This window comes from Dysidea avara, chromosome 10 (genome assembly GCF_963678975.1).
Source record: "Dysidea avara chromosome 10, odDysAvar1.4, whole genome shotgun sequence".
Taxonomy (NCBI): Eukaryota; Metazoa; Porifera; class Demospongiae; order Dictyoceratida; family Dysideidae; genus Dysidea; species Dysidea avara.
Window position 1 is genome coordinate 11,790,331 of NC_089281.1, and position 18,707 is coordinate 11,809,037.

Here is an 18,707-nt window from a genome sequence, read left to right on the forward strand (position 1 = left end):
ACCAAGCAGTATGTTGGTGTGTTGTGATTGGTAGTACAAGCAGTGCTTACTAACCTGATGCAATAAGATAGTAAAGGAATTGGTAGCCTATTTACAATAGCAGTATAAACATCACTAGCCAAACAGCATTATAATATCTGCACATATTGATCACCCCTATTGACATTACACAGTAAACTGTACAAATAAGAATTAAGAAAACTACTAAGGTTACTACATTCCAGACAATTTATTTTAAAATGTACAACATAAATAGTCACACTACTTTAATTTTTTTGGACAAATGTTTTGATTTTAAAACCTGCACCATGACCAGTACCTATATATGGTATGTATACGAGCAATAAGCCAATTTTACTTAGTTTAGTTGCCTGTGTAGAATTTTCCTATTATATATCAGTTACCGTATCACCCATTATTTTGCACAAAAACCTGTGTGGGGATGTTGGATTATCAAGCAATATCAAACAGACAAAGTCTTATTTCATTGGTGCAGCAACGGTGTCAGATTACAGAGATATTCTGGATTAGATACAGGTGTTGAATTAGAGAGGTTTCACAGTAATAGCTTTAAAATATATAATAAGAACAATGCTTACATAGTATGATATGTACTAATATACTGAGTTGCTATTGTTTAGATGGTTTCAAATATTCTTCATTGATAGATACTAAACATTAGTGATACTATATATTTGCGAGTTCAGATAAAATCTAAATAGTCTACAGCAGAAATTTCTGTAATTGCAAACTTTAGTCTACAAAACACAAGCAATTGTCTTCACTATGACAATTCAATAAAAGTAGAATCCAGAAAACTTAGTCGAAATGTGTGAATTCATACAAAAACATGCAGCTAAAATTTAGTGGATCAAGAATTTGCAAAATTTACACAAATTGTACCTCATACATAAACCAGCCATTCAGAATAATGACCTGCATGGGCATATACCCATGGCAGTCAATTGATCTATCCCTAAGTATCATATGCCTATTTAACATGTCAAATTGTTATACGAATAAGTACATTTTATGTAACAACTTTAAACAGGGTGTAGGACCAGGTGTCCTACAGACCTTCAGCACTTGTGCTGTAAAGCCTTAATAAATTATACTAACGTCCATTTATTTATTTTTTATTTTAAATGCTTTTTAATGCAGGGTAAGCCTGCATTAATGGCCTGTGGGCAGCATGTACCTGCAGCCAGGAAAAATATACATACACACAAATTATTACAATATACTTATTACAATTACACACTACTTACACTATTACAGCTATACTAATAATTACAATTGATTGAAGTTGGTAGGGATTGGTTCCCTAGAGCAATGATAACAAGGACATAGAAAATGGTACGTACAGGCTCTCTCAGAATTAAAGTTGTCAGTAAAATGAGTCCAGAAGTAGTTAGTTATGTGATGCTTGATTATGTTAGTAGATAATGATAGGTCTATTTGGTTCCCACCTGGGGTACTTTGAGATAATAAGTCACTCTCTATAGAGTTCCTATGGATACATATACATGAAATTGAACATCCTGGCAGACTCCTGTAAGCGTTTGAGCATTAATCAGATGGCTGCAGGTTTGAGGCTGCCTAGGTCATTCCAGTCATGGATTTTTCCTCCTTTCTCCACCTTTTCAAACACAACAAATTTCAACAGGCTGTAGGACCGGGTGTCCTACAGACCTTCAGCACTTGTTCTGTAAAGCCTTAATAAAAAATTTAAAGTATTGAAAAGGTAAACCTTCTTTCTGTACATATTTCAAAATTGTGTGTGACAATAGTGGCATACTATAATACAAAAATCATTGTAACTTTAGAACAGAATAAGCTATAGACTTTCTTTAAAAACCAACTTATTCTTTAGGGCAAATGCTTCAATTTGACACCAAGTTTGTGGATTTTGGATATACAAACATGAAATCGAGACAAAACTGAGTTTTAAAAACATTAAATTGTCTGTAAAGGTCACCAAAGGTCAAATCTGAGGTGGCTCCCTATCAAAAAGTAATGAGCCACCAAAAAGTAATCTTTGTCATATACACAAACTTTATACCAAGTTTGATGCTTTTATCCAAGTGCACAAAAAGGCCTTTTTAAAAGGCTTACAACCCTGACTATACTGCTGATGAAAGAAAATGGGAAAACGTACTCTTCTAGATAACAATAATGGCATATGCAAATGGAGCTGGAAATGGAGAAAAGGTCAAGTCATTATAAAGTGTCACGTGCACAATTTATACTGATTAATTTGTAATGATTAACCGAGTTGTGGTTTACACCAGATTCATGCAAAGTGTACATTGGCTGCTTAAGTCTGGGACGAAGCAGTCTTGGCATGCTGATATTAATTTTGTGATAAGACTCATTATAGTTCATAAATTAGCGCCCCCGGCCTTCATTTGGGGCCATGTGGCGTTTACTTGAAAGCATTACATATCGCTGTGGTGGTTGGTCTGTAAGCTATACTGCCAGTCGATTGTAGTTAATATGTGATGAACTGTTTACATTGTTGTTTCTTGTAGGTTCAGCAGTTTGATGTCACGTGATGCTTGGCTACGACGATTGTCGGTGGATGCCTGCCCTACAAGTTTAATAGAATAGCATATAGCTAGTAAATGTTTGCATGCATGCAAGCAGCATTTGTTTACACTATAGCATAGGTAGCTGTAGGCCTTGTGTGCATACACTTTTCATATTTTTCTTTGATAATGTCTCACATGAAAGTGAACATGTTTCTTGTGTGTAGTTAAGTTGATGATATGCCCAACCATCAAATATTGGCTGGCTATGCCCTTGGGTCACTACGCTCCACTTTCAGCTATGTTCAGCCCATTACACAGCGCTACAGACGAAAAACAGTAGAAGAAAACTTCAAGAAGTGCCTCTGCAATAATCCAGTCACCACGAAATAACGATTCGTGTGCCCCCAACTATCAATTACTGCCTCGAAAGTGCAGCGGCTCGCTTTCAACTATGTTCAGCCCATTACAAAGCGTCACAAATGAAGAACAGTGTTAGAATTGTATCTGCAATTAATCCAGTCACCACGGAAAATATGGACGATTCCTATTTACAAACGTACTGTAGGGAAGTCATGCATCGCGCTACCACGAATCGACACTTTTGGCTGTCAGCAAAAAGAAATGGGACACAAAGGAGGATAAAGGTAAGTCCATGATGCATGCATTGTACGTACTGCGGTATGCCAAAAGGCACGTCTCGGGATGAAGCGATGTCGAACAGTGAAAAATTCAAACCCATAACCTTAGCTGTTATCGAGTTACACTTGCCTGAAGGCAGGCAGGCAGGGCAGGCAGGCAGGGCAGGCAGGCAGGGCAGGCAGGCAGGGCAGGCAGTAGAAAATTCCATTGAATAAAATATTTCTTAAACTTTGTAACACTTCATTGGAAGCATTTAGGATTGTACTGAAGGCACTTTTGGACTTGGTTATGCCTAACCAATACTGCCAAGGTGCCAGGATGGAGTTGTGAAGCTGGTTTTTGGGTGAATTTTTTTGGCTAGGAAAATCCAAATCTCCATGATCCCTAATATACAGTACTACTGTACTGTATGATGTACTTCCTTTCACTGTGTAATGTGTTTATGACAATGTTTTAACCAGAATAAAATGATCAATGTTAATACCTTGACATTTTAATGATGTATGGGAGGAAGGTTTTTGTTTAAGAAAATCAGTATGTTTATGTTTTGTGGGAGCAAACTGCTTCTCTTATCATTGATAACCAGTCCTGCTGTGGAAAAAACTCTCGGCAGGTACTGATGTTGCTGGAATGCAAAGATAATGCTTGGCTATTTGTGACAAAAGGGAAAAGTTATGGCCATTTCTATAGACCACCAATGTAGACAATTTTCTTTTTGCTCCAGGGGTGGTTCCCTTAAATACCTTTCAAGCTCCTCATCATGTTGATCATACTGTGTATCTGACTCCACTAGCAAAAAACTCCATTGCCATTTCCTTGCTAGCTTGGGTAGCTTGTTGATTATCCTCTGCTGTGACACTCTGCTCATTTTCTGGGTACAGTTCTATGATTTTCTTTTTAATGACTGAATAAACCTGTGAACGGAGTGAATCTGCCAAAAATTTTAACCCTTAAACCCGCATGTGCCGATAAATCGGCGTTGACACATGGCTGTAAACAAAGTGCTGTAACTAACAAATCGTTCTTCCTATGGCTACGTACTCAAGACCATTTTATTGGTAATTAAACAAGGATTAAAATGGTATCTAGGGGTTTACCCTAGTACGAAAGCATGGGGCCAAAACTCGCCCTGAAACTATTGTTATGCAAACCCCTTACATACCTTTAGAAAATGGTTAATATCTCCTTCCTACTTCATCAGATTCGTGTGAAATAAACACAAGGCAATTCCACATTCAATGGCGTTAGCTCATGTGATTTAATTAATTGTAAATATGGCTGCAGTCACGAATATTGAGAAATAACGGAAGATCGAGCCACTGTTTTCCATCACTCCATAAACAAGTAAGCCTCTGTTGTTATAGTGGTTATTTAGACTTCCTCAAGTAGCCCAATGAATAAACTTTCTGTTGCAGAAAATTTACCTCGGGGTTTATCAACAGTAAACTTCCTCTGACTTCAAAGTCGGGGTGTACTCCATATATCCCCAGGACTTGTCCGTTCATATCAAAAAACGTAGGAGCAATGTTACCTGCTGCCACCCATCATTGAAGTCGTCAGGTATGTCTATAAATGAATCCAGTGACTTACTGGCTGGGGTGACTGATTGTCCAGCGCGGAGGCTATAAGCCTGAGGTGGCTTTGGTGATTGATCATACTGGCATCCGCCATGGGCTAATAGCCTGCTAATAGGCATGACACATCAGTATCACATGCCTCAAACTGTATATACTCACCTGTTAATGTGTGCCTTATTTTCTGAGTTGTTAATATAGAGGCCACACCACCATGCAAGCATTGTTAAGTCTGTCTTCAGTATTTAAGAAAATTGAATATCCCTATTTGGTTCCTCCAATCTAAATAGTTGCACTTAGTTTACCTCCCACCAGGGGCAGAGAACAGTACTCAAAAGTGGGGGGCAGGTCATGTGGAGTGGTTTACAAAATCATTAAGTGTACCATATCAAGAGTAATATGCATATTATAGGGATCTGCAGGAATGCCCCAACAGGGAAATTTAAAGCTTTGAGATTGAATTTGAGAACATTTCAGTGGTACATGTGTATTTAAATAAGATGCTCCTATTCATTTACAATACATAGCAGTATTCCACTGAATGTTCTATCAGAGTAGTTAGGTGATTGCTCTATTAGAGTATCTTGATCTTGTGCACTCCTATTCCATTCTTGCATAACCTTTAGCACAAATCCTAGAAGTTGGTTAATGAATACAATAGTTGCCTTACTTTAGCAACTGGGCATTTGAAAACATGAGGCAACACAGCCCCTCCACTTTTCAAAGTGGGGGCAGTTACCTCTCTGCCCTCCCTCTGTTTCTTTGCCTCTGCCTCCCGCAACATTTATATGTAATAGCAACAAAAAGCGCTTAGATAAAAGTAAAGATTAAAAAATCCTACGTGTACTACTATACCATGGCCACGAGGGATTTGCCTGATATATAACAGAGGCTTGGGCATGCGTACATATATATATTATATCATACAGTACAATAATACTGTATAGTAGGGACGATGAAAGTGTGGATGTGGTCCACGAAGAAAAATCTATCAAAAATCATCTTCAGAAATCCTTCACGGCCACTTCACAGTATTGGTCAGGTATAAACAAGCCCAAATGTGTCTTCAGAACGACCCGAAACGTTTCCGACAAGGTGAGGTTCTACGAAATTTAAAAAAAAAATTATTTTAGCGAATTTTCTACTGCCTCACTGCCTGCCTGCCTGATGCATTCAGTAAAGCGTAGCGGAAAACTGGCTACAGCTACAGCCTTGCTTCTTTGGCGGAAACGCTTTGAATTTTGTGGCAAAAAAACCTTTCACAATATTAAATACCTACGATGTGTGCGCTACTGTCTTGTCTTTGATCCTTCTTTATCGTGGCCATCTCTCATGGGTACGGCTTCCATCAAAGCACACACACACCACAGCACCCCAACATATTGGAATAAACGTGTAGCATAATTGTAGCGAGCACGTGATTTTAATGTTGGGATACACCTCGGGATATGCTGCTGCCTGTTCAACATCGCCGGTTGAGAAACTACACGCGTAAGGATTAGAGTGTTTGCTTTGGCTCGAAGGTGGTTTCTTTTCCGAGTTTAAAAGCTAGGTGTATATAGCACCTCTCTACAGACTTTATGGGTAGCTTTCCCAGAGCACTTTCAGGCATACTACAACTGAAAAACACCATAGTAGGCCTCATAGGCTCGCATATCTCGTCTAGAAAGTGGCCGTGACCCATATTTACGCGAACTAAAAGTAAGAGCAGCCCTGAGGCTTTGTTGAGAGAATTAGTGGAAAATAATACAGCAGACACACTATAAAACAGTTGAAAAGATACTTCTGTGGGTAATGTGTTGTTTAAAGTGGTTTGTTAAAAATACGCATCCTTAGGAACATTTAGCTGCATATTTCAGGAATTGCAGGGGGTGAATTACTAAATACAGTTATTCAATAAAATTTACAAAAAAAGTACACAAACAAGTGTAAGAAAAATTAGGAATTTTCCATATGAGTAGGGACTGCAGCAATAAAAAGCACTGAAACAAGCCGCTGAGACAAAACACAACTGAATGATTACATTTTACTCCCTACTTTAGCCTGCTATGATGTATGGTTAAAGTAGGGATTAAAATGCAATCATTCAGTTGTGTTTTGTCTCAGCGGCTTGTTTCAGTGCTTTTTTATTGCTGCACTCCCTACTCATATGAAAAATTTCAAATTTTTTCTTACACTTGTATATGTAGTAGTTGTAACATGGGCACAAGTGATTTGACTGAAATATACATACTCGCACTAGGATTGCGCCCTCATGCTTGTGCATATATTTCAGGCAAATCAGAAGTGCCCATGTTACAACTAATATATTCCACTTGGGTGACTCACCTGCAAGTGTGGGAAACTGCAGGAATGCTTTGCGAATGTATTTATATGGGACCATGTGAATTTTGATTGTGGATAACGTCATAAAAGCAACAAGATGCTGCTGAGAGGCCCAACGTAAGTGTATCGATGTTCTATACCATATGCGCATTTCGTACCGTACGAACATGCATTTCTACCGCTTGTGTTTACTTTTTCTACATACTTTTTTTGCAGGTAGTCGTACAGTTTGCTGTTTCTATCATGATTTTTTATGCTTCTGCTGGACTCCTGGGCTGGGCTATCTTGGTCCATTAGCTACATGCAGGGCCGCCCACAAGGGGGGACAACTGGGACATTTTGCCCCGGGCCCCTTGACTACCTATTTAAAAGATCGATATACTCTAATAGAGCAGTCGGCTCTAATAAAGCGGTCACAGTATTCTTCAGAGGAGCAGTGTAGCAAGCTTATAAATAAGGAGATATGGTTGGTGAAGGGGAGGGGTTGTCATTGTAAGCATGTAATGACCTTTTTTCTTGGTCTTCAACTTACAGCTTAGGTGAATTTGTGATTCAGAATGGAAACCTCCTTGCCCCTGGGGCCCCACTTTAACTCTTTGCCTTGGGCCCCTTAATTTCTCTGGGCAGCCCTGGCTACATGTACTACACTTCCTATATTTGTAATTAATTTTTGATTTATAATTTGTAGTTAATTGATTATTCTTCACTCTTATATGATCAGGTTTCACAGGCTGTGCCTTTAACCTGTAATTAATACTATACAGATTGAGGTACTCTAACAGAACAGTCAAATACTCTAATATAACAGTCAGACTTTTTAAAATAAATTTAATGTATGCATGCTAGGGAGCAATGATGTAGCTATACAGAATGCTAACTTGCATAACATTTTTACTTAAAGTTTTATTGTTTTATCAACTTGACTGATGTTGACAACCTTATACCTTGGACTCATGATGTGCTATAGTCCTCTTGCAGAACCGGATTTTACAGTATACCTCTCACAATGAACATACTTGTTAGTCTAGATGCCACAAAGGCAGCATCGGTGAGAATTGATGGAATAGGGCCAGGAATATTAAAGAGTTGTGCTCTATTACCATATGCATTCCTCTCCATCAACTGTTTTTGAATTAAGTGCTTGAAGCAATGTGCGTGCATGTAATATCAAATAGGCAGTCCATGCTATTATCCCTGACATAAGTATATGGTGAAAATAATTAATTTTAGTCAATAACTATGGCCCATATCACCTTTATGCAATAATCATTTGAAAGTCATGAAATCATAATCTACTTCTTTTTAAAGTTTCTTTTCTTAGTGTACATTGGCACACTCCAGAGCAGGTCAGCCCTCCAGTACCTATATTAGTGTTTTTGGACCATGCACATGTTTGCAATAACTCTGACAAGCAAGATACTTAGATATAAAAGTGTTAAACAGCATTCTCCATAGTGTACTCGGTAAATTTTATACTGCTATGATACTTAAGGTAAATTGTGACTGGTTTGGAAAAGATAAATTTCTCACACAAAATTTGACCCACTTTTTAAACTTGGAAGCTTCATAACTTGTTATCATTGCAAAAATTGTCTGAAAGTTTCCATCACACAGCATCAGTGAAGCTACAGTACCTGGCTCAGTGGCTGCAATTTGAAGCCCTTACTTATTTAATTATCTGTAGATGAATAATTTACTACTATCATCTGTATATGTAAAACTCTATTAATTAATGCTAGACCTCAGTGATATTGCCCTTCTCAATGATTTAGATTCTGTGACTCTGTGGAGTAAGAGATGCACAGGATATGTGTTTTAACCTTACGAAGAGCATCCATTTAAGCATTATACCACTGTTAACACAGTGATGTTTATTATAGCACACGCTCTTCATTTAAGTATATATAGCCACTTAACTTGAAACACTTTGCATATATGGCTTAAGGTTACGGGATACTGAGCGACTGTCAAACAAAAATTTTATTACGTAATTAAGGCGGGCTTGGTGTTGTGTTGTGTATCAGCTGGTAACAGGCTTAAATTGTTGGAAGAATCATAGCATGCTGGCTGGACAGGTACAAGGTACAAGAAAACACACGTAACAGTACAAGATAACATAAATACAACAAACTTAGCAACTGGCGCACCTGTAAGCGCATGCGTAGTTTTGCTGACTAATGGCGATATTTTCCTGAACCAAAAATCAGGACTGTCAAACTAGTTGTTAACATTTTGTATAAACAGACTACTAGTTTGGCTTCTTGTCTAGGTCCTGACGGAGCCATTTGTTAGAAATAATGTTTATAGTGCTTGTGATATCAATTTAAAAATTAATTTTGTGATCACAGTGTCTTGCTTTAGGCCATATTGTAGTCATATTTCAGCAGCTATACACATTATTCACAAATCCTCTTGTCAGTCCCTCACAAGTGATGTTCTTCAAACCTTAGAATTGTTAGTAAGTTCTCATGGTTCTTCATTGGTCTGATTTTTGGTTCATAGTTTTCACTAATTGGCATGGGGACAACTCATGTTTCCATAACAACATTTGAATTCCATGTCGATTAATGAGAAGTTAAGAATGTATAAATATTTGATAACAATGCATTAAGAAAAATCAAACCCCTAATCATGAAAAATGATTGATAGTGTACATGTGGGTTTACAGTATCCCGTAACCTTAAGACGTATATATAACTATGTGCACACAAGTACTTATAATTTCTGTATAAAAATTAATATTGATGCATGTTTGTGCTTATTATGTGCTTGAAATGCAGCTAATATTAGCCACCTCTCAGATAATCGGAAATCCTGTGGAATCCTGCTTAGTGCTGCATTACTTGCTGCAGCACAATTAACTAATGAATCAACAGGCATTTTAGATTAGTTCAGTTGTTAACAAAAGTTTTCTTGGGCCAGGCTACTCAACTGAGTTAAACTGTGCCAACTCGAATGCATTTATAGTTCTGCATGCATGTGAACCTTAATTTGGGAAAGCAGACTAGTTAAAATACTTTAATAAAAATCATGCTGTTGTGAGACATATTTTAAAGTTTCAAATTTAAGAGGACTAGAATTCACTTCCTCACCCACCCAATTAAAATTAATCAGCATGCAACACTGCAAAGGGCAAATCCTACTTTCTTCTAGGTGTAAAGCATTATGCTAGTGAGACATTTCCATTAATGTACAAACTCAGATATGAATATTTTGTCATACATGTGTATGTAAGTGTGATAAGTAAGTATCATTAGTGTAGATTATAAAGTCTCTCTTTGAAAAATTGTAAATCCGGTGAACTTATCACATGCTGGGTAAAAGCATTCGCTCCATAATTTGATTATCTGTGGAAAAAAGGAATAGCTAGGCACATGCATTCACTCTATAGGGTAGCAGTTGAAGTTTCTCAGTGTATATGTCCTGTAAGCTGTGTATATAATGTTGATGGTAACAGGATTGCATCTGTAAGTACATCTACCAAGTTGTTCATAATTTATACATCATAAGAGTTCTCAGGGTATTGTATCTGCCTTCTAAAGTGGGCCATCCAAGTATACTAATCATTTCCAATATGCTTGCATACCTATCAAACTTGTTTAATCAGTGCCAGAAATAAGAATTTGTCATTGACTGGTCAAATGTCCTAGCAAGATTAAATTTGGTAGGCCGTTTCCAGATTTGATTGGCCATCTTGTGTCCTGGGAACAGTAAGTTGTATGTAACTGATGTGCTTCTGAGGACAGCATCACAGGATATTATACTATTGGACACCACGAGCAATCCTTCACAGGTCACCAGCATATGGAACACCTAGGAACATATCTAACTCCACCACAGGAGCCCATTTTCATATGGGCTCCTATTAAATTTGTTAATCAAAAATGTGTACATTAGCTAACTTATTCTGTGACTAGCTACCTTACAGTATGATGACTAAGATAAAACATGTAAGCTACGAATATCTATCAGGTTAAATGCCACAGCTTTGGCAATAGCCACACCTCATCTTTAGAAGAAACGTGCTCCAGTACATAGATTAAACGTATTAACCACCACATAACAATGATTCGGCTACAGCAACAACTGCTACACATCATCCTTTATGTTATCCATGTCGAGCTGGCTTACCCTTGGCCATGAGATATGATTATGGCATGATTTATTGTCTGATATTGCTGATTTCCACTGTTTTACTTCAAGATTAATCGCTCAGTATATCCCCGATGTCAGTAACGCGGAAGGGGGCATCACTCCTGGCCAATGTTGCTCAACTGGATCCCGCCAAAAACTAGACACAAGTTGTTTTAAATTCCTTCACTCCGTAGACTCGAATATCCTCAAATGTACATAGTTTAAATGCTTCCAATCTTCCGAAGTCTTCACAAAACAACTTAAGTTTAAATCCACCAATGTGTGCACCAAAATATTAGAACAAGTCTCCTGTCGTCTGTGGTCACGTGGTAACATCCTATGGGCCCCCCATCATCGCTGGGACATTGAGCAGCTGTGAGGTACACTATCAGTTTGATGCAACATCTGTTATAGCTTGCTTGATTTTTAATTCGTGAGCTTTTACCAACTGTCTTGCTGCTTGTCAGACGTTTGACCGAACAAGCCTCCAAATAGTCGGTCAAAACATGATTTTGCTCGGAAAATGACCGATGGCCGACTGTTATTTCTGGCACTGTTAATGCATATCTAGATGCATATCTAGATGCATATCTTTGTACCATTTCTATTGCTCACTGATGGTAATCTTAAGAAAGTGTTCACCAGATGTTAAAACATCATGCTGCTTGATGCTTGTTCACCCAATATTAGAATATGCCTGTGCAGCCTCATTATCATACACTGAAGGAACCCTCTCACTCCGTTTGCCTCACCATGCAATAATAATTGATTTTCCCCTTGGCTGACGGAATTTTCCCTGATTAAAAATGACTGTTCTGTTAGAGTTACAGTATTGACTGCTCTATTAGAGTATCTCGATCTTGAACAGAGACTTTAGCTTGGACTGACCCCCCTTTGAGCAGGAGATGAACCCTCATCCCTTCTGCAATATACCACGTGACTAGAATGCAATCACAACAGCAATATAAACTAACCTGTGACCTTCTTCATTCAGTAAAACAACAAACTAGCTTCTTCTCAAAGTCCACAACTTATCTATGCCTTGGCTCACTTTACAGAACTAAAACCCACTATCGATCCTGTGAAGTGTCACTATATTAAAGCAGAGGAGATCACACAGTTTCATCAAAGAAATTGGCTGATTTCTGAGAATGCTTGGAACGCATTAATGAGAATAGAAGGTAGTATATACAAGTTATATTCCTCCTAACTTGTATATACTATCTCCATTTCTCGTTAATGCATTTCTGAGCACTGATAGCAGTGCTATTATACCACTTATACACATTCTTTTCTCTTTGAAGTGAGGTGTGAAAGTGGTATATAACTTGTATATACTACCTCCTATTCTCATTAATGCATTCCAAGCATTCTCAGAAATCATCTGATTTCTTTGATGAAACTGTGTGATCTCCTCTGCTTTAATATAGTGACACTTCACAGGATCGATAGTGGGTTTTAATTTTGTAAAGTGAGCCAAAGCATAGATCATGGACTTGGGGAAGAAGATAGTTCGTTGTTTTACTGAATGAAGAAGGTCACAGGTTAGTTTATATTGCTGTTTTGATTGTATCGTCACGTGGCGATGTCCAGACACTAGGCGTAGTGTTAAATTGATTTGGCCATTAGTGTTAACAATATTACTCACTACTTTAGTTTATTCATGGCTAGTACAGTAAGTACTTTAGTGCACTTGAATCGTCTTTATATTGCTGTTTTGACACATGGCGCAATGTCACATACGCGTAGTGACTGGGCGTGGCGCTTAATTGACTGGGCCATAATCAGGGGCGTAGCTAGCTTTCTGGATTTCCCGGGCATAAGGTTAAACTGTCCCCATGCAAACTATTTAGCAAGAAACGCGAGCCCATCTCTGTGGACTCTTTATTACACATTTGCTTTCGAAAAACTATTTAAAAGTGCATACATGTACCTAGCTAGCTACTATACACTGCTGTTTGTGCAGCTTAAATAGACTAAGATACTACTGCATGAAAAATATAGAAGCTAAATCTAAACAATGATGGACTACCTTAGCCTCCAACCCCAGTATCGGACTTCTTTGACTCTTCTGCCTGACACCGGCAGCGCTTTATAGGCATAATACTTCATCAGTGACAACTCCAGCCCCAACATCGACTTTTTTTTCACTCTTCTGTCTTCTCTACTTCAGCGCTTTAGCATACCAACATTGAGAAAGCTTGAATAAACAATGATCCTCCTGCCTTAGTCCTGCCTCCGGTAAGACGGGCACCACAACCAACTGGGAATTGGTTTTTGTCTCTATACCATTAGACGTCTAACAAAACAATTACTTTATGTTCAGTACTGTTGTCCACTGAGTGGTTCCACCAAATTGCAGCACATGTTTGACGTCGTGTTCAGATGACTCTCAATCCACGCTCAAATCTATCACGTGATGCTGGGCATTACATAGAAGTTTACTAAATTAATGGAGGAATCTGGCAAACTCAAGTATACGATGATACTATTATGGAAAGTATTACAAGACGCTCCAAAAAGATAGCAAGTGCGTATTATTTTAGTGTATTAATTACGGGCGGGCGCCGCCATTACCAGGCTCACTAAATACCCGGGCACCACCAGTGATTGCCCAGGCCTGTGCCCGTGCAGGCCCAGGTGTAGCTATGCCCCTGGCCATTATAGTGCTGTAAACATATTCACTGCTATAGTTTATTCATGGCTAGTATAGTAAGTGCTTTATAGTGTCACTTAAGCTTCATTATTAGCTGTTCAGCTCGCATTTGGGCTCCCTGTGTTTAATTGTGTACCCACAATCGAAGCAATCTGCATCAATGCCTTCCTGAATACTCCATGCCGTTTGAGCAACACAACTCACCTGTAAACGATTTCATTGTTGAGAGAACACAGCCTATAGAGTGTTCACTAGACTCGGAATGTTCTTCTCTTAGCAGCCAGTCAACGACTAATGATTATTCAGCAATTGCAGAAACCAACAAACGAAGGATCTCTCGCCCACTCTTTTTGTGCTATATTTCTCATATAACACTCGTGGCAGTGCTTTATCTAGTACATATATTAGTTATACCATGGCTGCAAGGGATTTTGCTGATATATACACCCAAAGCCCGAGGATCGCAGTCCCGAGGGCTGCGGGTGTATATATCAGCAAAATCCCAAGCAGCCGTGGTATAAGTGATGTACCGTATTTACTTGGTTAAACGCAGTGGCGTTTATTACCTTAGTTCCAAAAATCGATGCGGCGACTATTCAAACTCGACCACTACTTAATACTCGTGAACGATGTTTAAGCCATTATTTACACAATCGATTGTGGGAGCACTCAAGTGCGGCGACTATTAAAGGTGCGGTGTTTAACCAAGTAAATACGGTATATCACTCAGGCTGACTACTGATACATATATGCTGACCTCACCACAAGTTTATGACCTATAGCTGGTTGCCCTCTGATACTGTAGCCACGCCTTCGTAAAAGATTCCTTTTGTCTGCGCCTGTTTTAAAATCAACATTTCTGCGTACAGTGATACGTTGATTGCAAACAGCATCCTTAATTCCTCATCTCTTTGTCTAGCTATCAGCATGATCTTCTGTAACTGAATCCGCTTTTGTGAAGAAAATCGTATATAGCTGCTTGACTTAATTCCACTCCATACTCTGCAGCTAAATTAGCTTGCAATTCCCTAAGTTTAACCCCAGGTTGCTCAATAACCATCATCAGCAGAATAACTTGAACAACAGGTGTTAACTTTTTTTGTAGATGGTTGGAAGGATAAGGCCTCTTGCACACATCTCCGGTGAGTTCAAACAAATCTACAGTTCTCTTCACAATAGCAGGATGGACACAAAGGTTTTCAGCAATATCTCCGAAAGTTTTGTTTAAAGCTAACCTCTGCCAATCCATTCTCCATCTCAAGTCCTCGTGATAAGCACTAGATCGCTTGCAAAACGCCATTCTTCAATAGCTATTCGTGATAATGCTGTAAGCGCGCAAATTCAAAAATACACGCATGCGTACCCTGTCATGCTACACATACCGCACAAAAAATTGCAAGAAGTTCTCAAACTGCTGTACACCTTGGCCTTCTACTCGCTGTAGAGAATGAACGGAAGCACGTGTGAACTTGTGATAATAATCTTAAGAGTAGCCAGATGATGAGTGCTTCATTATCAGCACAGATTGTGTCGATTCGTGCCAATTTTGGAGAGTAAGCAGCATGACAGACGGACAGACGGCTTTTTAGCTTTATATATATATATAGATGTGCTGTGTTGTGTGTGGCACTCATGAACTTTTTGGTTGTGTACACATACTGTGCAGATAACCACAAAAATACAAATTCCACGAAAGTTAACTATATTTTCAAAATTATGAAAATGAACTAAATGTATTGCACTGTATATACATAGAGGTTTTGCAGTCAGTGCTCGAAATAACGTTCGACAATCGGACATTATCCGGACAAATTACGTAATGTCTGAACAAGTTTCTATTTATTCGACAGAAATGTCCGGACAAAAGAGAACACGCGGTGAAGACGATGATGGTGGTGCAAAGAAACGAAAGGTTACGAAACGAACAGTGGACAAGTGGATATCCGAAAATGATAAGGCTCTGCAGACGATGAGATGGCTGCATTACGAAACGGCGAGCGGCGATCGAGAGCACATGACCATGCTGAAATGTAAAGTTTGCGGCAAGTACAAGGAGAAGCTCATTTCGATGCGAAACTATAGGTCAGCCTTCGTTGAAGGGACGCCCAACGTTCGTGCTTCGACATTCAAAGATCACGCGGCGACGGATATGCATCGACGAGCGATGGGGTTACAGGCCAAGGAGAGTGCCAGTAGCATTATGGAATACGCACCGATCGCCAGGACGATGGCTCAAGCCAGCCTGAGCGAAACAGCCAAGGTAAGCATTAAGAAAAAGTTTGACATTGCATATGTGATGGCAAAAGAAAACTTTGCTTTCACTAAGATGACAAGTCTGTGCGAGCTAGAAGAAAGGCATGGCACAAATTTGGGATCAGGCTACAAAAATGACCATTCCTGTGCTACCTTTATTGAATTTATCGCCCGTGAACTAGCAGAAAGTCTTATTTCTTCTATTGGGAAGTGCCACTTTTTAAGTTTACAAGCAGATGGTACCACAGACTCCGGGAACATTGAAAACGAACTTTTCATGATTCTTTATCTCGACCCATATCGTACGGATGGTCAAGTCCATATCCAGAATAGGTTTTTTACCACCAGGTATCTTAAATGTGGCACAGCTGAAGGCTTGTACAATGCTTTCGAGAATGCTTTAGAGTACATGGGCCTAGAGGAATCTAAGTCTAAATTAATAGGGTTTGGCTGTGATGGCACCAATGTTAACATAGCAGACGGGGGGTTAAAGGGGCTTCTAACTAAGAAATTCCCATGGTTGGTTGTTAATTGGTGCCTATCTCACCGACTCGAATTAGCCATAAAGGATGCCCTGAAGTCTACTTTCTTTGAAAGCGTGGACGAATTGCTTTTAAGGCTGTATTACCTTTATGAAAAATCACCTAAGAAGCTTCGTCAGTTGGAAGAGGTGGTACTAAGTCTTAAAGAATGCTTAGATCCTTCAGAGCTCCCCCATAAAGGAGGGAAGCGGCCTTTAAGAGCCTGTGGTACTCGGTTTGTTGCACATAAAGTGAGTGCTTTAGAAAGAGTAGTAGACCGATATGGAGCATATATCAGTCATCTAATAGCTCTAACTGAGGACTCGAGTGTGTGGGCAGTGGAAAAGCAGAAGCTAAAGGGCTATATCAAGCAGTGGACCGATGCTAAAGCTTTGTTTGGGTGTGCATTTTTTATTGATTTGCTTAGACCGGCGGCTATTCTTTGTAAAGTATTGCAGAATGCTGAAGTTTGTGTTTACCAAGCCATTGATAGTTTAATGAAAACTAAGAAAGCATTGGATAAGCTTAAAACCACCCCATTGAAGGAATTACCTTCAGTGAAAAAGGTATTATCTCGAGGTACAGAAGGTCCTGATGGGTCATTCACCTACCAGGGAGTCGTAGTCAAGAGATACGAATTAGGGTTCACTTACCTTGACAATAACTACCCCTCACTGGTCGAAGCTGTGGAAGCCTGTTTAAGAAAACGCCTCAAAGCGCAAAACACAGATTTGCTCTCTGATGCATTAACCATTTTGGCAACTCACGGCTGGGAGAGATGCGAATCAGCCTTATTTGCCAATTCCGCAATTGAAACCGTTTCAAAAAGGTTTGAAGTCCCTTTAGAGAAGGCTTCTGTAGACATCTCCCTTTTGACAGATGAGTGGGAAGACATGGTAGGCTATGCAAAGCAGTATGTGAATTTGATGTCAAACTACAAAGAGGTGTGGTGGAAACTTTTTAATTCACCAGTGGCAAAGCAGTGGAGCAACATTCTAGCTCTAGTCGAGCTTTTGTTTTGTCTTCCTGTGGGTAATGGTGCACTCGAACGCATCTTCTCTCAGCTGAAGTTGATAAAAACTAGTCACCGCACTAGCCTGAAAGAAGACACGCTTGATCAGTTGCTAAGAATTCATGTCGAAGGCCCTCCATTAGCACAATGGCAGGCTGATGGTGCATTAGAATTATGGCTGAGGGAAAAGGCAAGAAGGATTACCCACAAGGAAACACACAAGAAATGCACAAAAGCCGTTGTCAATATTGATACCTCTGAGGATGAAGAGGAACTGTTTTGCTTAGATGACTGGGGCAAGTGGATGTGTAGCAGTGATGATGATGACCTTGAAATTGTTGAATAGATAATTCATTTTTATTAATAAAATAACATTTACATCATTGTAAATTTAATTATCACTCATGTAATAACTATATACCATGTAACAGTTAATCATTGTAAATAATTTAATAATCACTCATGTAATGGTTGATCACTGTAAATTAATACTCATGTAACCACAACAATGTAACAGTAATATTGATTGATTATTATAAAAAAATAATGGTAACTTAACATTACTAATACAAAGCTGAAATAGCGGTCAGAGAGATGTTCTTGCGCTCATCATTTCCAGTATAAAGCAATATTATTTGGTAAGGTGAACAATGTCATAGCAAATCATCAAACTCACTTGTTACATAACCTAAAATGCTCCAGATGTGATCTCAGAAGAACCTTTTCTCAAAATTTTTCTGGGGGGGCATGCCCCCAGACCCCCCTAGCTTGCAGCATGCTTTGCATGCTGGTGAGTGTGGCAGAACACATAACAGTATTGACAGGTCAATATTGATTTTGTTAAGACATTTGCACAGGACAAAAATTTGATACTATTTCGAGCACTGGCAGTACACATTCCTTAGCCATGTATGCACTGACTATGGATAAAGAGTGGAGGATTCTACATTAATTTTAAAAGCACAAACTGAGAAGTTTTATTGAGATATGCTAGCTTAAAAGCCATTGTAACAAGTGGCTATTAGATTTGCAACAATACAGTGTCTTGAGACGAGTCAAAAT